General features: G+C 42.0%; 1 long non-coding RNA gene across 2 annotated transcripts in view; it reads left to right on the forward strand.

Moving 5' to 3' along the window:
- Nucleotides 1–26,958, forward strand: part of LOC125175547 (uncharacterized) — a 343,167-nt gene that overhangs the window by 266,207 nt on the left and 50,002 nt on the right. The window contains exons 3-4 of one of the 2 annotated variants that reach the window (XR_007155868.1): nucleotides 8,583–8,632; nucleotides 9,876–10,035. This is a non-coding gene — a long non-coding RNA (uncharacterized LOC125175547). Of the gene's footprint in view, nucleotides 1–8,582; nucleotides 8,633–9,875; nucleotides 10,036–26,958 lie in introns of those variants that run through there. The other variant, XR_007155869.1, reaches the window with a different exon arrangement.

Below are 26,958 nucleotides of genomic sequence, written 5' to 3' on the forward strand. Positions count from 1 at the left end.
AAATCTGAAATAAAGAAGTAGCTAGTTTGGACATGAAAAATATTACCATGGGTGAGAGGGAAACTTTAAGGATAGTTTAAACAGGAGATGAGGCATGACTAAAGAGTGAATAAATGAAAAGGAATAATTACCAGAGGGGATCATCCAGAATACAGTAGAGAGGGATGCAGAGTTGGAAACTATGGAAGAGAAGTTGAAGAATGGAGAAGGGTGCGTGAGATTTCACCCTGGACACGGCATAATGAAACTACAATATTCAGGCATAAAGAGTAACTCTGAGAGTTACCAGGCAGAAACGACAGAGTGCTTAGCAGAGTCATGGTCAGACAAAAGCCAGGATGCATCATCAGTAATGCTTCCAGGAAATAAAAAAGAAAGAAAGAAAAAGATCTCCAAGGCACCGAGGCAAAATTGTGTGTGTACGTATATCTTACTAATGTCAGTGATGGAAAAAAAAAGCAACACAAAAAACCCAAAAACCTAAACCCAAACCCACAAAACCAGCACCTGTGGGAAAATATGAGCAAGAGTTGAGTCTATTCTGGTTGCTAAAATTAAGAGTGACTGTTATTTTTATCTTAATCTTTCAGTGGTGTTCACATATCCCACAATAAACGTGATTTACTTATGTAATAAAAATAAATATTAAAAAAACAATAATCTGCGTTGAAAAGAGAAGAAAAGTATGTCTGCGTCTGTTCAAATTAAGCCCATTCTTTAAGGATTAGCTCCAATGACACTTCATTCATGAGGCCTTCCTGTGTTCTGTCACCTCTGTGGGACCGACTCATCCATTAACATAGGAAGCACAGTGCCCAAGGCCATAACCATATTTTATTTTTAAATCCTCTTAAAGTTGAAACAAGGGCATCTGGGTGGCTGAGTTGGTTAAATGTCTGACTCTTGATTTCCGCTCAGGTTACGATCTCACGGTTTGTGAGTTCGAGGCCCACATCAGGCTCTGGGGTGACAGTGCGGAGCACGTTTGGGATTCTCTCTCTCCTTCTCTCTCTGCCCCCACCTCAGTTTCACTATCTCTCAAAATAAATAAATAAATAAATAAACTTAAAAAAAAATCAGAGCAAAAAGCTGAATATGATAATAATTAACATATAACAATCAATATAGACTGAATTATATTATATATTTATCTTTATACCAATGCAGTGGTAAAATATAATTTAAATATATATGTTTTAATGAGGAAGAGACCCCATGAAGGCAGAAGTACCCAGGGCCCATGGAGGTCACAAAACAGCTCTCCATTTCTGACTTCCTGTCTTAATTTTGGTTTCCCAGAGGCACAGCCTGAGGTAAGCCACCACAGGAAGTTTATTTGGGAAATGATCTTAGCAAGCAGAAGTGAGGGAGCAGAGAGAGAGGAACAGGGAGTGAAGAAAAGTCAATAGAAGCATGTGTTCTCAAAGTCACTGTTGCAGGCTCCAGGGTTTAGCTTCGCTAGACCTCTGTTCCTGAAGACAGACAGAATACTTCTCAGTATTCCCCACCTGAAGGATATAGGTGGGCCAGGGTATTTATCTACTGACTGATGTCCTTCAGTTTTGAGCATTGTCCCTGAGGCTGTTTGCTCCCTTTCATGGGGCTTATATAAATGCATGGGGCTTATATAAATGCTGGAGGAGAGAACATCAAGTGCTTGTTCAAGGTGACACACGGTTAGCATGAGAGCAAGATTGTAGGCTATCTCTGCCTGACTTCTTTCACTTAGCATAATACCCTCTAGCTCCAGCCATGTTGTCGCAAATGGCAAGATCTCATTCTTTATTTGGCTGAGGACATAACATTGTATGTCAATTATGCTTCAATTAAAAAAAATAGATTGCATGTCTAAACACAGCTGAAGTGGAAACTCAAGGGGGCCAAGGTGATGAGACTCAAAACAACAAAAGTGTCTGCTATAGTTCCCCTGGAATCAATCTCACATTAACTCCGTGTTCCTGTGCTGTCTTCTTTATACACCTGTAAGAACTCGTTTTATATTCATCCATGTTGTACGCATCCCACAGTTCCTTTTGTACTGGAGGTATCAACCTCTCGAAGTCATGAGCAGTGCTCATGGCACAGAACCTTGCACCTAGTAGGTACTTGAAACATATTATCGATTTAAGTTAACTAAGGCAGTCCTGGCCCAGGATTTGGGAGAACCAAATGCCAGTCCCCACCCTGTGACTAACATGCTGGGTGATGTTGGGCAACCCCTCCGTCCCCTTGGATCTCATGGCTCCATCTATGGAATGAGGAGCATGTACAGGATCCTCTCCAAGGACCTCTCTGGATCTGTTTGATTATTCCCATCCATGCCACCGCACTGACCATGAAGGATGGTCCAAGTACACTCTAAGCCCAGTGCTAGTTGCCGGGATTATGGAGGTAAATGCCGTACGATCTTACTGTGCAAGAATGAAGTGGTCCTTCCAGGAGAGAGAGAGATGAAGAGTTATAGCACATTACAGTGTGACAGAAATAAGCACAGAGGGCTGAGGACACACAGCAGGATTTGCAATCCAACCTTGGACGCATCAGGAGGAACTCTGGCAGGGATGACGGTGGAGGGGACTCTTTAAGGATGGGTGATGAGTAATGGAGATGTGGGGGAAGGACAGGGGAGGCTGCTCCCTGCAGCACTAGTCCGGGGAACGGAGGCGTCTTTCTCAAGGCTGGAGACTGCTTGCGCAGGACAGAAAAGAGATGTTTCTAAGGCTCTGAATTTTGGGCTCGCGCTAGTCCCATACCTCATTGTGCCTTTCCCAGGGCAATTGTTCGATACTGTCACATACAAGTTTTAATGTGTGTGCCAGCCCAAAGATTAGGAAAGGAGAACTACAGCTTCCAAGGTGGGAGACAAGACACATTTTTCTATGTTTGCTGGGAGAGGAGACTCACCTTCACTTTATTTTATATTTATTATTAAGCAGCACTGTGGAAATGGATTTAAAAAAAAAAGCAGTCACAGACTAATGGAGAGAAGAGGATATATTAGCCACTAGACAGGTCTTCAGTCAATTTATATGTGTTCAATCAGTCCAGTGTTCCCTTCTTTGATAGTAATGAGTACATTTCTTTCCAGAAGTCAAAGTCTCTGTTATTTTCTCCCTATTTATGGTGATCAGGTATTTGTGTTACTCCAGGTAAAATACCCTGGAAATGGCTTGTAGAAGCAGCCCTTCATGCTAAGTGCACCGTGGGAAAGATGCATTATAGAAACTCCAGTCCTCGGGATATAACTGCTGACATTTTCCCCTTCCTGCTCAGCATGAGTATGAGATCACCCCATAATTTTACCTCATGGAGTCATTTGCTGCTTTAGGAAGAAATGCTCTTTGCTGATAAACATCCCTCTACACATAAATGTCATGCTGAAAAGGTTTCTCTTTTTGGAGAAATGGCCAAAAGCCCCCGACTTCAATAACTTGCTTCGTCACCAAACAGGAGTGAGTGATAAAACTTGCCGAAGTAGGGGCTGGAGCACACAGCCTTCCCAGCAGTTCCCTGAAAGACTAAGCAGGAGAATGCTGGAGGGAGATGGGATTATTTGCACAGAAGCTCATTTCTTACAAGAGTTGGGTTCAGAATCTGCAATGTGATGTTGATTGCAGGTATGAACGCTGATTCATCGTCACTGATGCCAGTTCTGGACATGTAGTAATTGCTCAAGACTAAATCTGGCTGCCACTATTTGTCAGTTGTACCGTGGAATTTTTTAGTCTTAGTACAAGCTGACTCAATAACCTTATAATGGAGGGGAATAGAATGAAGCAAAACCTTTCTGTTGAGACTCCACAAAGTGCACTGGTTATTTCATTATTTTTTTTTTGCTAATGACCAGCCTAAGTATTTTACATATGATATCAATTAAATTAACACACGTTAATGAAAAACATGGAGTGAGTCATTTACTGTGAGGATTAAAAAATCGTATTATGCCGTCTTCACCGCAATATCAAGAAATCAGGCATTTCATTATCCAAAGTTTGTAGATGAGCAAATGAGGCTCAGAGAATTTAAATCAATTGCCTAAGGTTATACAACTTGTAAATGACAACCCTGGGATCTGAGCCTGCATTTGTCTGACTTCAAAGCTCATATTTAGGACCTCACAGATCATACTGTAGTCACACAGTAAATACTTATAAACCTGACCTTTTATGGAACTAATGACAGCAGACTCATTGAGGATGAACCCATGGCGTGAGGGAGTTACTATCCTCAGAATATCACTCTTTCTATTCATTGATTAACTTTATCAAACACCTCTTAAGTCTATATCCCTTCATTACAATACATTATGAGATTCAGGGTCCCTGGACTGCCTAGAAGGGAAAACAGAAAAACAGAGAAATAATTATAATGCAGTAGCCTGTAGACCATTTCAGATATAGTTTTGGTCATCCCCAAAACTTAGCTTCTTGAAACACTAATTCTATTGTGATCTCTCATGCTTCTATGGGCTGCTGGACTCAACTTGGATTCCCTCATGTTTTTGCACATGGGTGGTGGTTGAGATTGTGGTCATCTGGTCATTTGGGGGCTTCTTTATTTCCATGCCTGGTTCCTGAGATGGCTGGGTTAGCTGGGAGCTGATCTGACAGATACCTCTTTCTTCGCATGAATTCTCCACATGGCTCTCTACATGGCTAGCTTGGGATTCCTCATAGCACAAACTCCATGACACAATGGATTTCTTCCTGGAGCGAACCCTCCAAGAGGCAAAGTTGGAAGCTGCAAAGCTTTTTTGAACTAAGCTGCAGAAATCAGTGTCACCTTGGTTGCCATTTTGTTGGTTACAAACAAGTCTTGAGTCTGGCTTTGATTCAAGAGGTAAGGCTCTGCAGGAGCATGGATACTGAGGGGCATAATTGATTGGCAGGGCAGGTGGGGGGCATCTTTGGAGACTACTAGCTACTACATGCTATGTATGTATGATACATGTATGTATCAAGTGCTTTGAGAATCCCATAGACGCCCAGGCCAACTTCTCCAGGGCAGTAGAAGCTCAGCCTGAGAAGACATGTGACAAAGGTAAAATAGTTCTTATATGCCAAGGTGTACCAAGATGAGAGTTGCGTATTAGAAAGACCGTGCTGGTGGCAGCGTGGAGGGTAGATTTCAGAAGGCAATAATGGAGTCAGGGAAACTGTTGAGTTGGGATGAGGAAGAGAGTCTAGTTGCCAGAATCCATCTTCCTTAGGAGAAGGAAGCACCTGCGAGTTTATGTTATAAACTGGTTCGCTGAAAAGGATGAAGGGGAGGAAGGACATAGAAGGGCAAAAGACCAGGGGGCTTCTGAATCGAGCAATTCCATGGAAGGTAGTGCTGTTCATGTGGTAGAGAAAACAGAAGCAGGGAGTGCTGATACGTCCAGTCTTGAACTTATTTGATTCTGAGATATGTGCAGGAAAATCGGACGGAGACATGCTATATGCATTGTAGTGCACACCATTGGTGCCTTGCCCTTGATTTCCTTTACTGGGCCGGTGCATACCCTCCTTAGCAGCAGTGACAGCTAGCTGCTAACCACTCACACTTGCACCCTTAGTCTAGAGATTTCCCTCACCTAGAATTGCCTGGGAGTTTACACCCACTCCCTGGAGACAACCTGCAACCAATGATGGACTAATACAGGGATGAAAATGATCATCCCCCTTGCTACCAGGTGGGACCTCCTGTGATGCCATATGCTCCCAGGCTCCCTGGGAGTTCATCTGGGGTCCATCTTTACGCGGCTTCTGCCCTGCCCCCACTTGCTACTCCCAATCCTCTTTCTCTCTCAGGAAGTCACTTGAACTAGAACCTCACAGAGCTCTACCTCAGGAAGCCTAAGGAAACCTGACGAGGCCTTTAGATGATATACCCCATGGTAGGTTATTTGGAGGCAACGTAAGTTCTTTTGTGGTGAAAATCTTTTCTAAACAATAGTAGGGCCTTCTTGCAAAATGGAGTAAGAATCACGAGACATAGAGCATTTAAACACGGGTGTGGACGTGGAGCTCATAGTAGAGTGCATGAACTCGGAATTCTGGAACAAGACTACCTGGTTTTAATCCCAGCTCCACCATTTGTGAGCTCTATCATCTTCTGTGTCTCAGTTTCCCTCTCTGTAAAATGGGGAGAATAGGGGAGCCTTGATGGCTTAGTTGGTTGAGTGTCTGACTTTGGCTCAGGTCACGATCTCGCGGTTCACGAGCTCAAGCCCCACGTCAGGCTCTGTGCTGACAGCTCAGAACCTGGGGCCTGCTTCGGATTCTGTGTCTCCCTCTCTCTCTGCCCCTCCCCCGCTCATACTTTGTCTCCCTCTCTCTCAAAAATAAACAAAACGTTAAACAAATTTTATAAAATGGGGAGAATAATAGTTTCTATACAAAAAAGTTATTGTGAAGATTTAATGAATTGTCATATCTAAAATGCACAAGTACCACGAGAAAAATTTTATCCATTGGGGTGCCTGGGTGGTTCAGTCGTTTGAGCATCCAACTCCTGATCTTGGCTTAGATCTCACAGTTTGTGAGATCTCACTGTCAGTGCAGAGCCTGCTTGGTGTTCTCGCTCCCCCTCTCTCTGCCTCTCCCCACTCGCTCACGTACACTCTCCGTCTCAAAATAAATAAATAAACGTTAGCAAAAGAAGAATAAAGTGAAATTTTATCTATTGTGTTCACTGCTGTATCGTTAGTACCTAGAACAAGGCCTGTTGCATCCTAGATTCTCAATAAATAATTGTTGAGTGAATACACGTACAGCCATTAGAAGAACACCTGGCACAATTTCACTCTTAGAAGTTTAGCCAAAATATATATTCACAATAATATAAGCCAAGGTAAGTAAAAGATTGTTAATTACAGAAGTAGCAATAGTTTGTTTGAATTGTGGTTCATTCAGACAATGGAATACCATGCAGTCACTAAAAAAAAATGAGGTACCTTGAAGTGTACAGGTATGGAAGGATCATCAACATATACTGTGAAAAAGGAAGGAGCAGAAAAAAGCAAAGTACAGTGCATGTAGTATGTTATCATTTGAGGAAGAATACATACATGTACATGTACTACACACAGACACGTGCGCGTGCACACACACACACACACACACACACACACAATCTATGGTAGGATTGACCAGAATTACCCCTGGGGAAGGAATCAGGAACGGGAAGGAGACTAAAGGTACACGCTGTTGATTTTTGTTTTTTATGCAAGGCAAGTGTATCCTATTTAGAAACTAATCAAACAATTCATTTTTTAAAAGACAGAATTGATATTAACCAAGACTTGGCTGCCTAGGGGCAGGTGAGAGGGTGGGTGGATTTTCAAATGTCTTAAGAACCACAAGGGATCTTGCTCAAAGTGCATGTGTGGACAACGGACTAAGATAGCATTTTTCTGCACAAGGGGGCGCCAAGCCCTTTACCTGGTAAATCCCCTGTGAATTGACCTCTAAAGATTGATTACAGCTCAGCCTTCCACTCCTCTGGCTTGGAAAATTAGATTGAATACCATTATTAATTTTGATTACCAGACCTGAAGTCTCTGTAAGCTCACTTAGCAGGCAGACAGCCTCTAGCCTTTCATAAGCTTTGCCTTCAAAATCTGCTTTCTTCGGGGGATGGAGTTGAGGGTAGGCCAGATGTGCCTACTATGTGCCAGCCCCCCACCCCCACCCTGTGCTGGGTAATTGAATTGTACATCCCATTACTTGGTTCTCTCACCTCCTCTCTGAGTGGGCATCATTATCTTAACTTAAGTAGGAAATAGGCTTAGGTTAAGTGACTTGCCCCTGGACTTATAAGAGTATATAAGAAAAGAGGAAGCATGTGGCAGGTGCCATCAGCTCCACTTGAGCTCATGAATTATTAATATTTTGTTTGAATGAGGAAACACACAAGAGACCTATAAAAAACTCCAAGCAGGGGAAAGATGTTGGCTTGCCAAAAATGTTCCTGACTACAAAGAAAAAGGTGCTTTCCTCCTGTAGAACACCTTCCCTTGATTCCCTGCCTGCTTGAAGGAGCACATGACTTCAGAAGTGAGATGTGGCACTCCAGTGAATCTCCATGGTACTGAGGGCTCCAGGCCCTGCCATGCCGACTACAGAATCATAGCACTTTTTTAAGGTGGAGCAGCCTTAGATATCATCACAACTTGGGCAGGTCACTCTTATTCTATAGATGAGGTCACTGTGACCTGTGGAGGGGGAGAGAGCTATTCAGATCACACAGGGGTATGGTGCCAGTTAGGGCCACATTCTAAGTCTTTGGATGCTGATTCTAGTGTCTTTTTTTCCCCCAGTTGTTTCTACAGCTGGATCCCAAAACTTTATAGACCCTTGGATATAGTCTCACAGACCCTGAAATGGACCCTTTATTTATTCTGGGTCCCCTCCTTTTTGAATCCCCATTTTCTTCATTGGTGACTAAGCCTGTGAGTATGGAAGGGACCTATCAATTTTTATAAGTATAATTTTTTAGGTGCTAATTTTGATAAGCAGTGATTTCCAGCTCTCTTCAAAGTATGTTACAAGTATCTACTGAGAAGGGACTGACTCTTTTATTTGTTTTGGCCCTTCTAGACTCCGTTCTGTTCCAGGCATGCAGTAGGAACTCATCCTGGCTTACCTAGGTGAGTAATGATCTGGCATCCATTTAAAAGACCTGCACAGAATCCAGGAATACTGTCACAGTGATGTATGTATTGCTAGTAGAATATCCAACGTGAACCTGAGCACCACCATTTGGAAAGCGGTATTGCTTCTGTGGTAGGCAGAGTTTGAAGATGGCCCCCAAGAGTCCCATCTCTTAGTGTCTTCCATGGATACTCCCTTCCCTTAGATTGTGAGCAGGACCTATGAGTATTGTGGATACCAGCCCCGTGGTCACGTTACATCATATGGCAAAGGTGATGAGATTTTAAAGATATAATCAAGGTCCCTAATTAGTTTGACTTTTGTGTTAATCAAAGGGATATTATCTGGGTGGGCCTGACCTAATTAAGTGAGCACTTTCGAAGAGGGCTTAGGCCTTCCCTGGAGTTAGAAGGATTCTCCTACTGGCTTTGGGTTGTCCAACCTCAGGAAAAAGGATCTTGCCAACACTCATGTGAGTTTGGAAGAAGACCCTAAGCTTCAGATGAGCCCCAGCCAACCCTTGTGTACAGCCTTATGAGACCCCAAGTGGAGACCTCAATCAAGCTGTGCCCAGACATCTACCCTACAGAAACTGTGGGATAATAAATGGGTTTTGAGCTGTTAAATGCATAACCCATTAGACAGCCCAGAGAACTAATTAAGCTCCTATGATTGTGGAAGGGATCTAGACCCCATCTTGGATGATCCTCCAGTTGCCCTACACATAATTTCTCCCATTTTTTGTTCCTCTACTTGAATTGCATATATTTTTCTCATGTGACGATATTCAAGGACAAGACTATATATAACTTTAGGCACGTTCGTATAGTATTTTAAAAGTCACTTAATTTCCTTGTGACTCCTTTCAATCATCTTTGAAGCAGGAGTGATTCTGTGGTTACATGTCAGCTGGCCCATTAGGAAGCACTCACCGGGAAGTCGGGCTGGTGGGAAGCTTCTGCAAACAGAACTATAGTCTATGAACTTTTTGGATGTATAAGAACATGTGGTGATTGGAAAGAGAACTGGATTTGTAGTCCAAATAGCAACATTTACATTCTTATGCTACTATTTTGGATGGCCATGTGACCTCAGGCAAGCCATTCAACTTTCCTGATTCTCAGTTTTCTGCACCTATAGAGAAAGGGGTGATAATAGGTTGATGGCAAGGACTAAATGAGCTATTGCATTTGACCCATATTATCATCTTCAGGTTTGTTTCTTTTTAATCTTGTCCAGGTCAGTTCCTCTCTTATGGACTGTGCAGTGTCCTCAGCCTCTTGATCACTTGGATACTTCTAGTAACACTGAAAGGAAGCTCTGCAAATGGGATTGTATTGGGAATGGGAAATTGTCAGGTGACAAGGACCAGGAAAAAATTGCCATTTCCATTCAGGGCAAAATGTCACCTTATTCTGTTTCAGTAAAGAATAAAGGAATTTGGACAAAATGTCAGTTTTCCTCTGAACTAATTTGGGAATTATAATTACATGCACAGTGTCAGTTGAGTGCATGAATATTCATAATTAAAAATGAAATTGTCATTTTTTCAGATTGTGAAAATGAACAGAAATCCCCAGGGCTGTCCAGGGCCAGAAGAGCTGTTCATTTTAAGAAAAATTCTTTAAGATATGGAAGCAAAATAATCCCACACAAATTACCTATCATCTATCTATCTATCTATCTATCTATCTACTATATAGAGAGAATATTGCAATGGATGCCAGCTGAGGGTTAGGGAAACACTGTTAGACCAGTAGTGTTGCCTCCGCCCTCTCTGCATGGCTCACTATCAGAGGACACAGGAGGTGTTCACCTAGGGAGGAAAAAAGATTGGAAGACAAGTCCTGGTTACTCACTCCCCAATCCCACTCCACCACCCTGCTGCTGGCCAACCCTGTAGCCTACACACACATTTTGTTTTCCAGGAATGTTGAACCTCTACCTGTTCAAAGTTCAATACAAGGGGACAGGCATACATTAAATAGGTACAATAGAGTATGATATATACACAGAAAGAGAACAGGGTGCTCTTGGGGGTTTAGCTTTTAGTTACGAGTTACTATATCCATGTTATAAATGAGCAAACTGGGACCAGGAGATGCTAGTTCTGGATGACATATTAGAAAATGTATTCCCTTAGAATCTTAATGTGTATTTCCTACTTGAAGAGTCTTTTCAGGATATTTCCTTATATTTAGCACCAATAGAGACCCAGGCTGCTGCACAGGGGGCAAGGACAGGATGTAGGTCTGAGGTCTGGGCTAGGTGGCCTTGGGTAAGGCTCTGATTTCTGGATCCTCATTCTTGCTGGGACTAGATGACCATTAAAAGGATTCTTCTAGCTCTATATTCTGTGGCTGTTATTCCTCTCCCTCTTACGTTCCAGTTTTCCAGACATTGTGAAGTTGCTGTAGTTCATTTCTCTGGGCCCAACAGAGAAATCACTTAGGGGAGAAAATGAGTTGTGTCAGAATCTTTAGCCTTAAGGAAAAAAAAAGAATCTTTAGCTTTAAATAATCTGCTCTGCTTTCTGCTCAAATCTAGGGAAGGGAAGGTATTATTTCTGCTTTTCCATTGTAAGATGGGGGAACTGCTAAGGTGACCTGTTCTAGATTATTGACCTTAATTGAGGTACATCTTCCTTGATCGAGAAGGTAGAGAGATTTAACAGCCTAGCAGCTCTGCAGTTTCTCCCAGATGCCTTGGGAAGCATGAATTTCTTTTCTTTCTTTTGTATTCCCTTGCTTCTTTAGAGTTAATCGTTTCTTCCGGTAACAGTGCCATGATTGACTTTCCTGGACACCACCCACATCCATTATCCCTGTTGCAGTGCCTTAATTGAAATGACATCTTAGAATTATTTCTTTAAAATTCATTGTTTAATTCAGTAAATTTAGTATTAATTAACGCCAACTGCCCTGATGTTTTGGTCCCCCATTTGTCACTCTCTCAGCGCATGGAGCAGTACAGGAAATAATAGGTCTATTTGATTTTACAGGACTTATTTTACTTTACAATTCAGATTTACTAGTGTAGCAGGAATGGGAATTCAAAATGGTATTTTGTAATGATCATGCACTTGGAAAAGAGAAAGGGAAAGAAGAGAGGAGGAGGAGAAGAGGAGGAGGAAGATTAGTTGCCAGATGCCACTCATCAGGGAGAGAATTTTGATGCTGGGATCAAGACAAGGGTATGGTGGCTGTCAGTCAGGGGCTCCTAGGGTGACCTCAGATAGCCATATACTTCGAAAGCCTTGTTCCATTTGTATAACATTCAAAATGAGCTGTGTGTGTGTGTGTGTGTGTGTGTGTGCGTATGCAAATATAGTTAACTCTATTTTCCAGCCCTGTGGGAAAATGGTATGTGTATTTAATCAAAGAATGTCATAACAGAATAATCATGCATCTTGTTAAAACAATACAAATTTCATAAGAATTAGGCTATGCTGGGAATGTAATTTTGAGTCTTAGTGGTTAAATATGGACTTATGTTGGGTTCTCCCAGACGACTCTGAGTTTAGGATTCAATAGCAAGTAGCTTGCTTGAGAGGTGATCAAAAGAAGCACCCAAAGGCGAGGCATAAGAGGGAAGATAGCTCAAAGCGTGCATGATTTCTGCTCAGTTGCCACGCAGGCAACTGGGGCTCAGCCTTGCTGGAAAGCTCGGGAGAATGGTGCAGAGGGCATCTCTGGGGGGTAAGGAAACAGTATTCTCTAGACTCCATCTGTTCCCTGAGGGCTGTTTCCAGGGGTACTAACCCCTGGTACTTCTAGCCTGCCTGGTGCCTGTGGGCAAAAAGAAAGCCCCTGGGCAGAGAGGAACAGGTACTTGCTTTAGGGTGCAAAAGTTTTGAACTGAAGAATGAGTGCCGAAGGAATAGAGAGGCAGCACTATTAGTGTCTTTTGTGTTGAATAATTCATGTGTAGTCAGGCTCAAATGTTGTCTGAGGTTAGAATTGGAGCCTTTCAGATCCCGGGACAGACTACTTGGGAGTCAAGATTATCATGAGGGGTACCAGTACACATTAAAATACTTCTCAGCCTGGTACAGTTTATCTATGTGGTCAGTGTTCTGCCCAGCTCCCCTTTATTGGCTCAGTATAGCCATATCTGGCTGCCATGTTGGCTGCTAATAACTTATAGCTGTTCCCCTTCTCCAGAAGAGTGCCCTTAGCTGATGAGATTCACCTGTCCAAGGAGGTTATACCCCGTGACGGTACCTCCCAGCCCATGACTCAGAGTCCTGACTTAGTCCTGTATATCATCCAAGTGGATTGTTTATTCTATCTACAACATCAATCATCCATTTATACCCTAAGTGGTACTGATGCCCTGTCTGTGCCTCTTGGCTTCATACACCACAGTGTTTGGCTACTCTATGAAAATGTCTCTTTATTACGCTATAATAGTAGGTTCATAATCCTTAAGAAGACTACCAGACACCTAGCAGAGTAGGTGGGTAGATGGAATTCATGTGTCTGTATTTGGACCCAGAATAGGTGATATTAATACAGGACAGAAGGCGGTGAACATTGTTTTACATGAGGAAAATCTTATTATCCCATTTTAAAGATAAGGAAACCGAAGCCTGGTTATTTCACTAACTTGCACAAGCTCCCACAACTTGCCAAAGTGTAGATTTGGAGATTTATTTATTTTTAACGTTTATTTATTTTTGGGACAGAGAGAGACAGAGCATGAACGGGGGAGGGGCAGAGAGAGAGGGAGACACAGAATCGGAAGCAGGCTCCAGGCTCTGAGCCATCAGCCCAGAGCCCGACGCGGGGCTCGAACTCACGAACCGTGAGATCGTGACCTGAGCTGAAGTCAGACGCTTAACCGACTGAGCCACCCAGGCGCCCCTAGATTTGGGGATTTAAATAAGGCCTTTGGAGTATCAAGGGTTAATGGATGTAGCCAATGCACCGTTGGAGATGGGCTCTGATTCTTCCTGGCTGTATTGGTCATGTGATCTCGGATCACATAAGTGCGTCCCAGTAATGCTTTCTGATTGGCAGTCCTGATGGATACATATCAGTGGAGAGTCCCAGGACTCCTTGCTCATAGAGATTGTTCACTCCGACTCTCATGCTGAGTTCGATCAAATCTTCTCTATTTATAACTTAGAAGGGGATCATAATGTCTTGGGGCCAGTGTAATGCATGCCCTAATCATCAGTAAAGCATTGAGAAAGATTCCTTTACCCGAGGGCCTGTTGAACAAACACTGTCAGGCAAGAAACAGCATCTCCATGTGAGACTTCTGTGCTTCTGAGCCAGGTGGGCTATAACAACACGGGGTCTGCAGATTGTTTTAAAAAGTGATTCTGTTTGCTCTATACTTTTTACCTTTCATTTAAATTCTGCAAACATTCGCTAAACACCTACCAAGCTCCAGGTCCCACACTAGGCTCAGGGGAGGCTACAAAGATCAAGAAGATGCCTTGCCTTCATGTTTGTAGAGAAGACTGGCAAATAAATAACCAAGCATTGTACGTGGTAGAAAAAATTAAGGGCTAATTAGTCATTCCTGCATCCAGCTGTGTGAGCCCAGAAGGGCAAGTGGTTAATTCTGACTGCAGGGGATTTGGAAGTGACATTGAAGGATGAGCCCAATGTTGATAGACAAGAAAAGAGGCTGGATCCATTAACCGTGGCAGACAACAATAGAAAAGGGGAAACAACAGTTTTTAAACTGGTTTCTTACAGTAGAGCTAATCTGTAAGTTACTGTGTGTAGATTGTGTGTGTGTGTGTGTGTGTCTGTGTGTGTGTAGGAAAGATTCAGTGAGATGCAAGGGAGAGAAATATCTCAGACCTGGCAGAACTCCAGCCACAGATGAATTATTATGTTTATCACAGGTTTCCCATGACTTAGTCTGAAAGGGCCAGCCTCCCACCCGCATGACATAGACCAAAAGCCATGACAGCATGATTGTATTAATATTTCTGATCATTTGCACAACTTATCATGTGGCAATTATCTGGACCTAATATGTCCTGATGCAGTTTGGTCGTTGGGCAGCTGAAATAGACTGCCTGCGTTTGTTTTAACAGACCCAGGCTGTGTTTATGTGGAGCAGAGAAATAATTTTTTCCCATTAAAATGATTTACAAAAACTGTCAGTCTGCACTTCTGCAGGTTCATTTTAAAGGGATTTGGTAGGATTTTGTTTGTTAGCGGCAGTGGAAGAAAATAATATTGCCCTAGTTTTCACCGCAGGGAGTAATGGGAAGTGACAGCCCAGAGGCAGGCTGAAAAGGTGACAGCAGAAATAGCTCAGTACAAAATGAGGAGGAGAATGATATTTATTGAACACCTGCTATGTTCCAGGCACAGTTCTAAGCATGTGTTATGTATTGTTTCATGAATTGCATAAAGATCAAATGGAATTATGCATGTGAAAGTGCTTTATAACATGCTCTACAAATGTAAGGCATAATTAATATTTCCCTTTATTGTAAAGCCTCCTAAGATTTATCTGAGACCGTTCCCTGCTTTCTGTTACCAGATGTTAATTTATGTCGAAGCAGCAGCTGATCAGTTTTCTCTTACTTGTAACATCTATGTGGGAAAAAGTGATGGCAGGAGCAGGTGGATGGACTCATGGGACAATGGAAATGTGTTCTGGAAGGGGTCTTTGTTTAGATTCTTTTCAGTTCCTCCTTGACTTTGACGTTATGAGCTGCTGGTGTGCCAGTCACTGGTGCCATCAGAGGTGAACAGTCACTTCCTCCCTGCCATGTGACTACATCCAGTGCTGGAGAGGGAGTAATGGTAGGGGAGTGGACTTGCTCTTCTAGTCTCCTGGTCCCCTATTCACCTTGTTTGACCCACCTCCAGATTCTTTTTAGTGAGTTCGAAGGCCATATCCCCTACTTTTGGAGACATTATGATGAAACGCTATGTCCAATTTCATTAGACATTCCAGCCCTGTTAGACCTCGGCAGTGTCTACACATAAAAGGTCTGCTGGCCGAGAGATGGCTAATGGAAACAGACCACCCATTTCAAAGCTTAAAGGGGCTGCTCTGGAACCAGAAGCGATTAAATTATTTTCCTGCTAGGGAGAAAATGGCTGAGATTGTAGCATTTTGAACTCCTAGGATTAAAATGTGCCTGAGAGACAGTCTTTTACCACATCCTTCCCCAAAATAAAAGCACAAGGCTTAATGCATAGTGGAAGCACAAAAAGGGACACTTGAAGAACCAGAGGCAATGCTATTTCTCTACTTCCATTTTGCATCAGCTTCTTTTACTGTGTCTTGAAAAGTCTTCAGTGGCTCCCACTGTTTAGAGTCCAGTCTGTATTTCTAAGTATAGCGTCAAGATGCTTTATTAAATGTCTCTACCAAGTCCCCCAGCAGTACCTCTCTCTCAAGGATTCTCAAGTACCCTGCGCTGTAGCAAAATTATATTTCTCTAGATTCCCAGGAGGTCCCATGGCTTCTGTTTTCTATGTTTATTTTAACATTCTCAGTGCCTACGATGTCTTCTCCTTCTTGGTACATCCAAAGCCCATCCTTCTTTTCAGTTCCCACTTAACTAGCACCCATCCATGAGGTCTTTTCAGCTCCCTCCTTTCCTGCCTCCAAGTGGTAATGGTCTGTCTTCTTTCAAAATGATTCAATCTTATAACACTTTGCCGAAAGCATTTCACCATCATTATGGCAGGCTTCATATTATGGAGTATTTGATTCTTATTTATGTATGTATCATCTTCTTCTTATAAGTAATATGTTACTACTTACTGATCTTTCAAGACCATTCTTAAAGAAGCAAAGCTTTCCACAATTCTGCTTTACTGGACCTGAGTTATATCTCATGATCATTTAGGACCCTGTGTGATACTATATTATAATATCATGACTGAGTCATAGTAGAGATAAGGAGAGAAGATGCCTTTGAGTCAGACCCAGGTATGAGTCCCAATTCTGCCATTTCCCACCTCAGTGATATGGGACCGGTTATCTAACCTTTTGGAACCTCAGTTTCTCCTCTACAAATGAAGACAATCACACTTCACATAGTTATCATAGTAGCTTGAATGTGGCCCCTCACACCCACCAAAAAATATGTCTACATCTTAATCCACGGAACCTGTGGATGTTATCTTATTTGAAAAAGGGTCTTCACAAATGTACTTAAGAATCTTGAAATAAGGAGACCATCCTGGGTGATTCAGGTGTCCCTAAATCCAATGACAAGTGTACTTATAAGAAACACACAGAAGAGAGGTCAGACATAAAGGAGAAGGCAATGGGAACACGGAGGCAGAAATTGGAGTAATGTGGCCACAAGCCCAGAAATCTAGCAACCAGCATAACCTAGAAGAAGCATGGCGCGGATTCTCTCTTAGAGCCTCTATAGGGAATACAGCCCTGATGACACTTTGGTTTTGGACTTCTGGCTCTAGAATCCTGAAAGATCAGGTTTCTGTAGGTTTTAAACCATCCATTTTGTGGTAGTTTTTATGGCAGTCCTAGAAAACTAATACAGTTTTTATTATGTTGGTTTGCTGTCTATCCTATAAACCGGGGAGTGTCTCAAGGTCAGGGACTGTCTCGCGTCCTTTCCCAAACCACACACCCCTGGTTCTAGCTCAGTGCTTGGAGCATTCATATGTTGTTGATAAATTGTACAGAGTGTATTTTCTGATTAGCCCTCCAACAGACCCTGTGGAGTTGAGATTGTTGTCACTAAAAAGGAAAGAAAACTTGGAAGAAAAAAAAAAAGAATTAGAGAAAGATTTAAAGAAGAAAATCCCTGCACTTTGAGAATTTATGCTCCCACGTGTTTTTTTCTAATCCATTTATTATCAGTCCCAAAGAGTCAGGACAGTCTTAATGTATAATTTAGATCAGAGACAATGGAATTTCTCTCATTATCCTACAGTCGTCAATTAGCATTTATCAGGTGCCTACTTTGTGCAGAGGCTTGTGCAGCATTAGGCTCTCGTAGTATCTGCATTTTAGTTTCTTGACTGATTACCAAGCTCTAATTCCTATTACTCACACATAGTATGCTCACCCTATTCCACCCTCCTCAATTGGGGATAGAACTTTGTCCATGGTGCTGAATGGACATGCATATTAAAACAACCAGAAAGAGCACAGTCACTGTATACAAAATATGTATGCACAACAACAGAAAGGTATTTCATTATAGTAAGATTTTTTTAACATAAAGAAGGAATTATATAACTCTTCAACTGTCTCATTTATTCATCTTTTATCCAAATATTTATTGATCCAGTTCTCTGTACCGGATACTCTCCTAGGTGCTAGAGAAAATGTCCCCTGTGCTGAAGGTGGCCTCAGTCTAGTGGGGGAGACAAAGGCACACTTATAATGGAGAAAAGCTGATAGACTGGATTACCAGGAATAGTGGACCATAGCCAAAGAAGCATAAACATCTGGCATGTGTTATGTTTTCATTCATTTGTTCATGTCTTCACTCATTCATTCCTTTATTCAACATTAATCACCCTATAGAGTAGTAAGCTTTCAGCTTTTATGGGGCATTGAGCCCTGGCAGCCAGAGGTCATTTTCTCATGAAGTACTTTCTGTTATGGTTGGACGTTTGGCATTGAAGGTAACTCATTCTGTTATAGTTCCAAGCTTCTAGACTTCTGTGACCTAAAGTGAAAGAAATAGAGAGAACAAGGCAAAAGAAGGAAAGGGGATTAACAGCTACTATGAAATGCTAGACCCCCTATTTATGTTATTTCATCTAATCTTCCCAAGAAGTCTATGGAATCTGGTAGTATTGTCGACATAGCTTTAACAGTAAGATAGAAGATAGTAAGAAAGATTAAACATATTTCTCAAGGTCACATAGATAGCAAATGGAGGAGTTGAGGTTACAACAATGCCTGTCTGAATTCAAAGCCTAACAATACTCTGAAATCTCCCCATATTTACAATAAGACTGAGGGTACATTTTATGTACTGTGATGCAGGGGAGGCTGGGGTTTAGGAAGGTCATTCTCACACCTTAATTACAAACCCTCTTTGATATGTGTCCAGGGTGATGTCTTTGTGAGTTGTGACATACTGAGACCACTGTAGATGCTGCCAAATAACTGGAATGTCCCTAAAATTGCTGGCTTGAAGGAGAGGATTGACTGTTAGCTTTTTCTCTAGGAGAGGACCTGGTATCAATCTCTAGGCTCAGTGACAGCTGTCCTAAGTTGTAACTCTTTTTGGTTTTTACTGAAATAACTCATCATGATGTTCTATTTGTCACTTGTCAAGGAAATCAATATAGTCTAGACTTGTTACCTTGCCAAGATCTGTATCGAACAATTTATGGTCAAAGGCAAGTTTAGCAACAGAGCAGGAGGGGCAGAGATGATGAAAGAATTTGGGTATCCCTATAAAACACTGAGGTTCCAGTACCTTCCTCCAATGGTGAGGGTAGGGGGGATGTTGAAATATCCTTAGTGAAACTAAGGAAGGGAAGACATTTACAACAAGAAGGGATCTGAGAAGAGGAAAGATGTTTTGTTTAAAATAGGGACAATCATATTTGGTTGGCAGTGAGTATCCTTGAGATACTTAATATTATATACTCTAGCATAGAGCCTGACACAAAGCAGATAGTGAATGACTGGTAGCCATTATAGAAGCCAGGAAGGAAGAAAGAGAAAAAGACCATGAGTAAAAATAACATCCACAGCAACAGCACAGAAATCTTCAGTGTCAGGAGTGAAAAGAAGCAACTTGTCAACATGAAGGGTAGAAATGGTGTGTTTCATGTCCTTTGGTCATTAAGGTATTTCATTCATTCAAACAGTTATCAAGCAGCAAACACTGCCGTGTGCCGGAGAAATGGAAATGAAGGAGAAATGGTGTTGCCCTGCAGGGCCTCAGAATCTACTTGAAGAGACAGCTATAAACACAATCGCACTCTAGGTTGATGGAGGCTGGAGGACAGGAGGGAAAGGCACAGTGGCAGAAGCCGTTTACATTCCATGAGCACAGGGTTCACAGGCCTGTTTGTTTCATGGCCATCGTAATAACATACATGGCAAATACTCAACAATGCCAGTTAAATAGGGCATTTTGGATGAAAAAATGAGGAAATCTGCCAGGAGGGTGATGGAAAGCTTCATGGAGACAAAAATGTTTGAGCAAAATACTTGTTGCTTGAGTGTTAAGTTTTTTGCAGCAGATGAGTGAGTGTGTGTGTGTGTGTGTGTGTGTGTGTGTGTAGTGGGAACTGGGGTAAGGGGAGAGAGTTGGAAAATCGGTAGAGAAAGTGTGTGAAAGACACAGGAGCATGAAATGGCCGGGACCACTAGGAAGCACTTGGGTGTGGCTAGAGTGTCGGGAGCACTGGAAGGTGAGGCTGGCATGGCAGACAGTGGAAAATTAAAATTTGATACAATTCTACTGGTTCATTCACTTTTTCACTTCAGAAGTATTTATTGAGTGTTTATCATGTGCTGGGGGCTGTCACAGGCCTTGGAGATACAACACTGACCAAACAAAGCAAAAATCCTTGGCTCATGGAGTGTGCATGGATAGACAGTACGAAGCATTTAAAAGGATATACAGTATGTTCAATTGTAATTAGTATTATGGAGAAAAGTAAATCCTGGAAGGCAGGTGCAGGGGGCTGAGGAGGTGTGTGGAAGAACTGCAGGTGGGTCCGAGTGGTTGCATAGCCTGCCATTCTTTGCCTTGGGACATGAATTTGCAAAGCCAGACCACATTTCCTCTCAGGTGCTATGACTTCACCTGAGCTTGTGGCTTCCATGTGAAGTCTGATCCCTGGGGTTCATAATTGCATTGGGTATTTTATTTTATTTTATTTTATTTTATTTTATTTTATTGAGAGAGAGAAAAAGCATGAGCAGGGGAGAGGGCCAGGGAGAGAATCTTAAGCAGGCTGCACACTCAGAGCAGAGCCGGATGTGGGGCTCAATCCCATGAGTCTGGGATCATGACCTGAGCCAAATGAAGACTTGGACACTCAACCAACTGAGCCACCTGAGCACCCCTGCACTGGGAATTTTGTAAGATTTCCTGGACCTCTGTAGCCAGCCTACATATAATATCATAAGCAGTTGGTGGAAAAAAAAAGAATAATAGTTGAGTTATTACTAATGGTGACTCAAAGACACTGTCATCCATGTCCTGGAACAAGTGTCAATACACATAAACACTTCTACTGAGGCTCTCTGTCGGCTTAATTGAACATTGAATTTTTCTCATCTCTTAAAAAAGAATGAGTAGTGTTTCTTCTGTTCCTGCTCTGGCACAGGAAAGCCTTGATTGTGTTCTCCATATAGTCTGCTGGCAACAGATTTGGGGGCGCAATATCTCTAAACTCCTTGCTTGCTATAATTGCTTTAGCATCAAATCCTTATATGAGGAAAGAAGTGAAACAGCTAGATTATTATTTTTTTTTTTGGTTAGTTTCCTTAAATGCTTTTGGGTCAAAGTAGGGGGTTAATAAATGAGAGCCCATTGAATAGGATTTCTGTCTGATCTGTCATTAGATGTACAGTGAGAAGTTTCAGGTTGGCGAATGGAAATAGAAATTGCATTTTATTTATGTAGTGTGTAAACCGGGCTATTTTCTCATTTTCGTAATTACAGGTAGTGATGTCCAGTGACATAAACTCAACTCTGCATGTTCTTCAAAGGGCCTTCCAAGTCCAGCCACTCTGCATTGTTCTTCAGGCTCCCAAATACTACAGGGGTGGGCTCCATTTTCCTCATCCTTCCACAATACCGTGACAAGAATGGGACTGGCAATGCCTTTGGGGTTCTTAGCTTCCCTCCACCTCCTGACTCCCCATCACCCCATCTTCCCTGTGTTTCAACACTTCCCTTACTGGCTTTTTTCCCTGAGCCTGCTCAAGCTTATCCCATATTTTAAGAAAGGAAGGAAGGAAGGAAGGAAGGAAGGAAGGAAGGAAGAAAGAAGAAAGAAAAGAAACAGAAAGAAAGAAAGAAACAGGGAGGGAGGGAAGGAGGGAGGAAGGAAAGGGAAAAGAAAGAAGAAAGGAGAAGAAAGAGGAAAAGAGAGAGGAAGGAAGGAAAGAAAAGAAAAAGGGAAAGAAACCTTTTAACTGCCATCTTCCACCAAAGCCATATCTTTCTCTTCCCCTTGACAATAAAACTTCTTGAGGGTTGTTTCCTACCACACTATAGCCTGTGTTCGGCAGTGTTTCTCCCACTGCACATTCTACAGAGCTTGTTCCTGGTGGAGATGTCAGAGGCTCCTAGGTGTTTTAAGGAAGTTGTCATTTTATTCCTTGGTAGAATTGACACAGCCAACGGGTTGCCTCCTCCTTTGCTGTTTGGTACATCCTCACTCTGCTCTCCCCCTGCTGCTCCCTGGCGACTCCTAATCCTTATGGTTTCCTCTCCTCTTCATTGTCCTATTCCCGTCCTCCCTGCTCTTACACCCCTGCCACTTCAATTACTGCCTTTAATCGTTATGCCAATAATGATTAGATCCATATCTACAGCCTAAATGTGTCTCCTAATCCAAGATTCACTCACTTATTTGCTTGCTGATCATCTCCACAGTGGCCCCTGCTTCATTCAGCAATTGTGTGGCTATGTTCACATTGGAAAGATTGCTCCTATTCTTTCTTAAATTTTTTATTACTGAAGCATAGTTGACATACAGCGTTATATTAGCTTCAGGTGTGCAACATAGTGATTTGATAAGTTGATACATTACAATCTGCTCACCATAAGTATAGTCACCATCTGTCACCATATAATGCCATTACAACATTATTGACTACATTCCCTATGTTGTACGGCTTTTTTGCTTTTTAACTGGAAGTTTTTACCTCTTAATCCATTTTGCCTATTTTGCCCACCCTGCCCCCCACCGCCCCTCTGGCGACCATGATTTTGTTCTATTATTGTTTGGTTGGTTGGTTGGGTTTTTAGAGCCCACATACAAGTGAAGTCATTATGGTATTTGTCTTTCTCTGTCTGACTTATTTCACTTAGCATTATACCCTCTAGGTTCATCCATGTTCCACAATCCCAGCTGCCAATTTATCCTAATAAATATAATATATATAATATTATAATATATTATAATATATTCTAGGCTATACAGATATCCAACCCGACTCCTATCACCTCCAGAAGTCTTTCACAATGTAACCACGTGTTCCTTGGTTTGCACTGGTCATTTGCTTGCACATGGAGCCATGAGTCCCTGGAACTTCACCTTCCATGCTGGCCCTTGGTTCCTGGTGGCAGAGACTGCCTAACTTTTCACCAAATCTATTTTTTTTGGGAATGGGGGGTGCGTATTTAGGCCACAGTTACCAAACTGCTTTGTAGCGACTGAATGGCTTATGATATAAACATTTTCCAGACCTGACCTGTAGAAGCTTCCTTCGGGATTTTCCATTTCTTCTGTTTGTCTCCCTATGGCCAAATGGAGAGGACTCGGGCCTTTGGGAAGGATGGAGACAAAAACAACTGCATATTGTCTCTTTTGTTCTGACTCTAATTGAACTTTTCATATCAAGAAATAAGCATATCGTAGTAAGCCAGAAAAATCAGGGCTTTGGATGTTAAAGAATGTAGTCTATCTTAATTAATATACATTTATTTGATAACAGTTAATGATTACATAGCACTTGACATGCCCGATCACTTTCTTTCTGAACTCATTTCATGTTCTCAAAAACTAGATAAGGTATGCATGGATTATTAACACTCTTTCAAAGATGAGGAAACAGGCAAGAGGGGTTAAGTCACTTGATTATGAGCATACAGCTAATAACTGGCAGAGCTGGGATTTGAACCTACATTATTTGCCTCCAGAGTACATGCTCTTAACCACCACATACAGATTCAAAAGAGATGTGTAGAAGACAGAATAATGGCCTCTCAAAGATGTCTATGGGCTAATCCCCATAGCCTATGGATATGTTCCTTTATATGACAAGAGCGACCGAGGGTGTGATTAAGGATCTTGAGATGGGGAGATTATCCTGGATTATCTAGATAGTCTTCCATAATCATAAGGGTCCTTAAAAGTTGAAGAGGGAGGTCAAAGTGAAGGTCAGAATGATACAATGTGGGAAGGACTCAACCTCCTGTTGCTGCCTCTGAAGTTGGAAAGGGACCACATGCCAAAGAAGGGAGGCAACTTCTAGAAGCCAGAAAGAGCATGGAAACAGATTCTCCCTGGAACTCCTAGGAGAAACACAGCCATGCTGACATCTTGATTTTAGCCCATTGAGAACAGTATCAAGTTTATGACCTACAGAACTGTAAAAGAATAAATTATGCTCCCTTAAGCTACTGAATTTGTGGCAATTTGTTACAGCAGCATTAGGAAACCAATATAAAATGTAACAGAGGAAAATGTTCTCTTGCCATGGGTAACATTCACATTTCTCACAAGTTTCTGAAAAGCAGGCTTGCCATTATGATAATCCTACTCAGTTAGAAGACTGTCAATACCTACTGTGCCCCATTTCTTTTGTTTTTGACTCAGTCATTTTCAGTTTAAACCAGAAGGAGTGTGTTTTCCATTTAATTATTCGTAAAATTTACATGTGAGGAATGAATAATCATAAACATTGAAATTTTGTTAAAAAGGTTCACATAGTGATTTTATTTTAAATAAATACACACGCTCTATAATCTTTATTTTTAATATTGTGTGTTGAGCTAACAACTCCTCAACCAATTGTTACCTGCTATTAAAAGGCTTATGCTATGTCATGAATTAGCCACATAAAAGCCAGCACATGGAGAATGCTGTGATTTTTTTATGTCAGTCACGGTATTCAGAAACTTAAGCAGCCAGAATTTGAATCCACAAGGAAAGTATCCCCCAGACTTCAACTACAAAGGTCATAATGATTCTGTCCTCCCTCAACACCACCAAATGCCTCCCTCCTTTGTTCTTCCACACCCAACTAAACATCCCTTTCTACTGCTGGTTTTTATCTACATGTCTATTAATCTTTCTTAATATTCTCAGTAATGTTAATGGCATTGTTTTCTTTGTGACTATGTAAAATACAGCTTTGGGAAACTGAGAAATAAAAGATGAATATCGATCCTGATGGGAAAGATGAAGAAAACTGCCAAGATCATGTGGTTAGTTAGAGCTGGAGTTGGGGTCCAAACCCAGCCACAGGCTCTGGTGCCATGCCCGGCCACCACATGGCACTGCCTGTGCCTGCACACTCTGGCAGGTCAGATGGGCACCTGCTTCCAGATGTCTTCCTGAGATCAGAGATCATTGTTTCTAATCAGCAGATTTTTCAACCAAGGATGCTGAGGACCATATGGGCAAAATCACTTACCCAAGGCCATGTTACTGCAGCCTAAGGGCACAGAATCTAATTCTTTCTATTACGCTGCACTGAGTTGGCTGGAGTTTGGTTAGAAAGGCATAAAGTCAGACAGAACTTATCTCACAATTGCATTAATCTTTTAGTGCAAAACCAAGAAGTGACCAGGGCATCCCGGAAGGACCTGCTCAACCCCATCTATAGTTTAGACATACTTTTGCTTAGCTGCAGTTCTGGGGAAGTGAGGTTGAATGTTGCTTATGAGCTTTGCAAGTGCCTTGGAAACCTAGGAAAACCACCGGTTGATGGTTCACTTATTCATTCTTTAATGAAAATACATTTAAGCCCTTAGGCATTGAGGACACAACAGGGAACAAGACATAGCCCTCTTGAAAAGCAGCCTGTAAATAAAATATTCTTATTTCTTTATTTTCATGGTGGTGAAGGCACAACCATGAAGACAGACATTCCTAGGTTTACATTCTGGCCCTGCTGCTCATTAGCTGTGTGAATTTGGACAAAGTTATTAAAAACTCTCAGAACCCACAAAACCTCTGATTCCTTTGAAAATGAGAGTAATATTATCTAACTGAATTATTGTGAGGTTTAAGTAAAATGTGACATCTCAAGAACGTAGCCCAAAATAGGATTTCAGTAAGTGATAAGTAGCTACATCAAAACCTGGGTATGATATGTTCTGCAAAACAGTCATGTCCAAAGTGCTGGGGAGCTGGGGAGGCAGGGAAAATTCTTTCTGGCCTCAGTCAGAGTAAAAAGAATCTTTAGAGTCAATGAGTTTTAGTATGACTCTTTGAAGATTAAATGATCGTAAACCCATTTTGCAAAATCTTAGAAACGTGGGATTTGTGGTTGAGTTACATTTGACGGTGGGTACGACAGGAGGAAAGTATGGGAGAAAAGTCCTGAGTCCGGGGACTCCTGAAAAATCACAGCCCTCTGCGTTTTGGTCCCTCCCTTGCTCTGCCAGTAAGAAGAAAACATTTATCTTTCCCAAGCACTGGCTTCTTGTTTACACACTGAGTCCATTTTTTTTTCTCCATGCTTTTTGGCATATGTCATTGAATCCTTACAACAACTCTGAAAGTAGAGATTCTACTGACTTTTGTAGATGAGGGAGAATAAGTGACTTACTTGTTTGAACTCAGGGCTGTGGACTATCCATGAAATGATGAAAGTAAATACAACTCCAATTCTTTGGGGCTGGTTTTTTTTTGGTTTTGGGGGCGTTTTTTTGGTCACTGGGGCAACTTTAGGTTTGTATCTGCAGTTGGGCTTGAGGACCTCTGACCAGACAGCCTCTTCTTTGCAAGAGCAGCAGGGACCTGTTACGATGGAATCTGGCTTTATGTAGGGTTACACAGGGACAATCTTACTCTTCTGATCTCCTAACGCATTATCTTTGCTTGACACAGCATGGCCCAGAGTGGTGAGCTCTGGAGTATATGTGAGCAGTGTGTTCCTGAGCTTGTAGGGTGAAGATCTCGTGGGACTATGCAGAGACCTTCACCACTCAGACACCCCCCACTGTCTTTCCCACTAAGGGTGAAATAGCTTGCAGACAAAACACACTTTCATATTCATGGGTCATAGCACAACCCAACGTACGCAACACTTTTTTCCTTGGCCATAGGACGTAACAATAACAAAAAGTCCTCGGTGAGGTGTCATTGTCAGGACTTTGGAGTCCAATGAAAGGGATATGTGAGGCAAATTTTGCATTATTTATATTACATTATTTACCTTTTACAGTCATCCACTGAGTGCTTACTGTGTGCTCAGCTCGCTGGGTATATGAATATGAAGAAGACGCGATCGCTGCCCTCAAACTCTCAGTCTATCTCTCAGTAGGCAGAAGACACATTATACTGAGCCGTGTCGAATTGTCGATACTTGACCATTGCTGACTTCCAAAACAACAGACATTTCATGTGATTCCATGTCCTGCGTGTAAGAGGTGAGGTAGGGAAGTGATTGCAGCCCTGTGGCTCACACTCAT

Source organism: Prionailurus viverrinus, chromosome C2, assembly GCF_022837055.1.
Source record: "Prionailurus viverrinus isolate Anna chromosome C2, UM_Priviv_1.0, whole genome shotgun sequence".
NCBI lineage: Eukaryota > Metazoa > Chordata > Mammalia > Carnivora > Felidae > Prionailurus > Prionailurus viverrinus.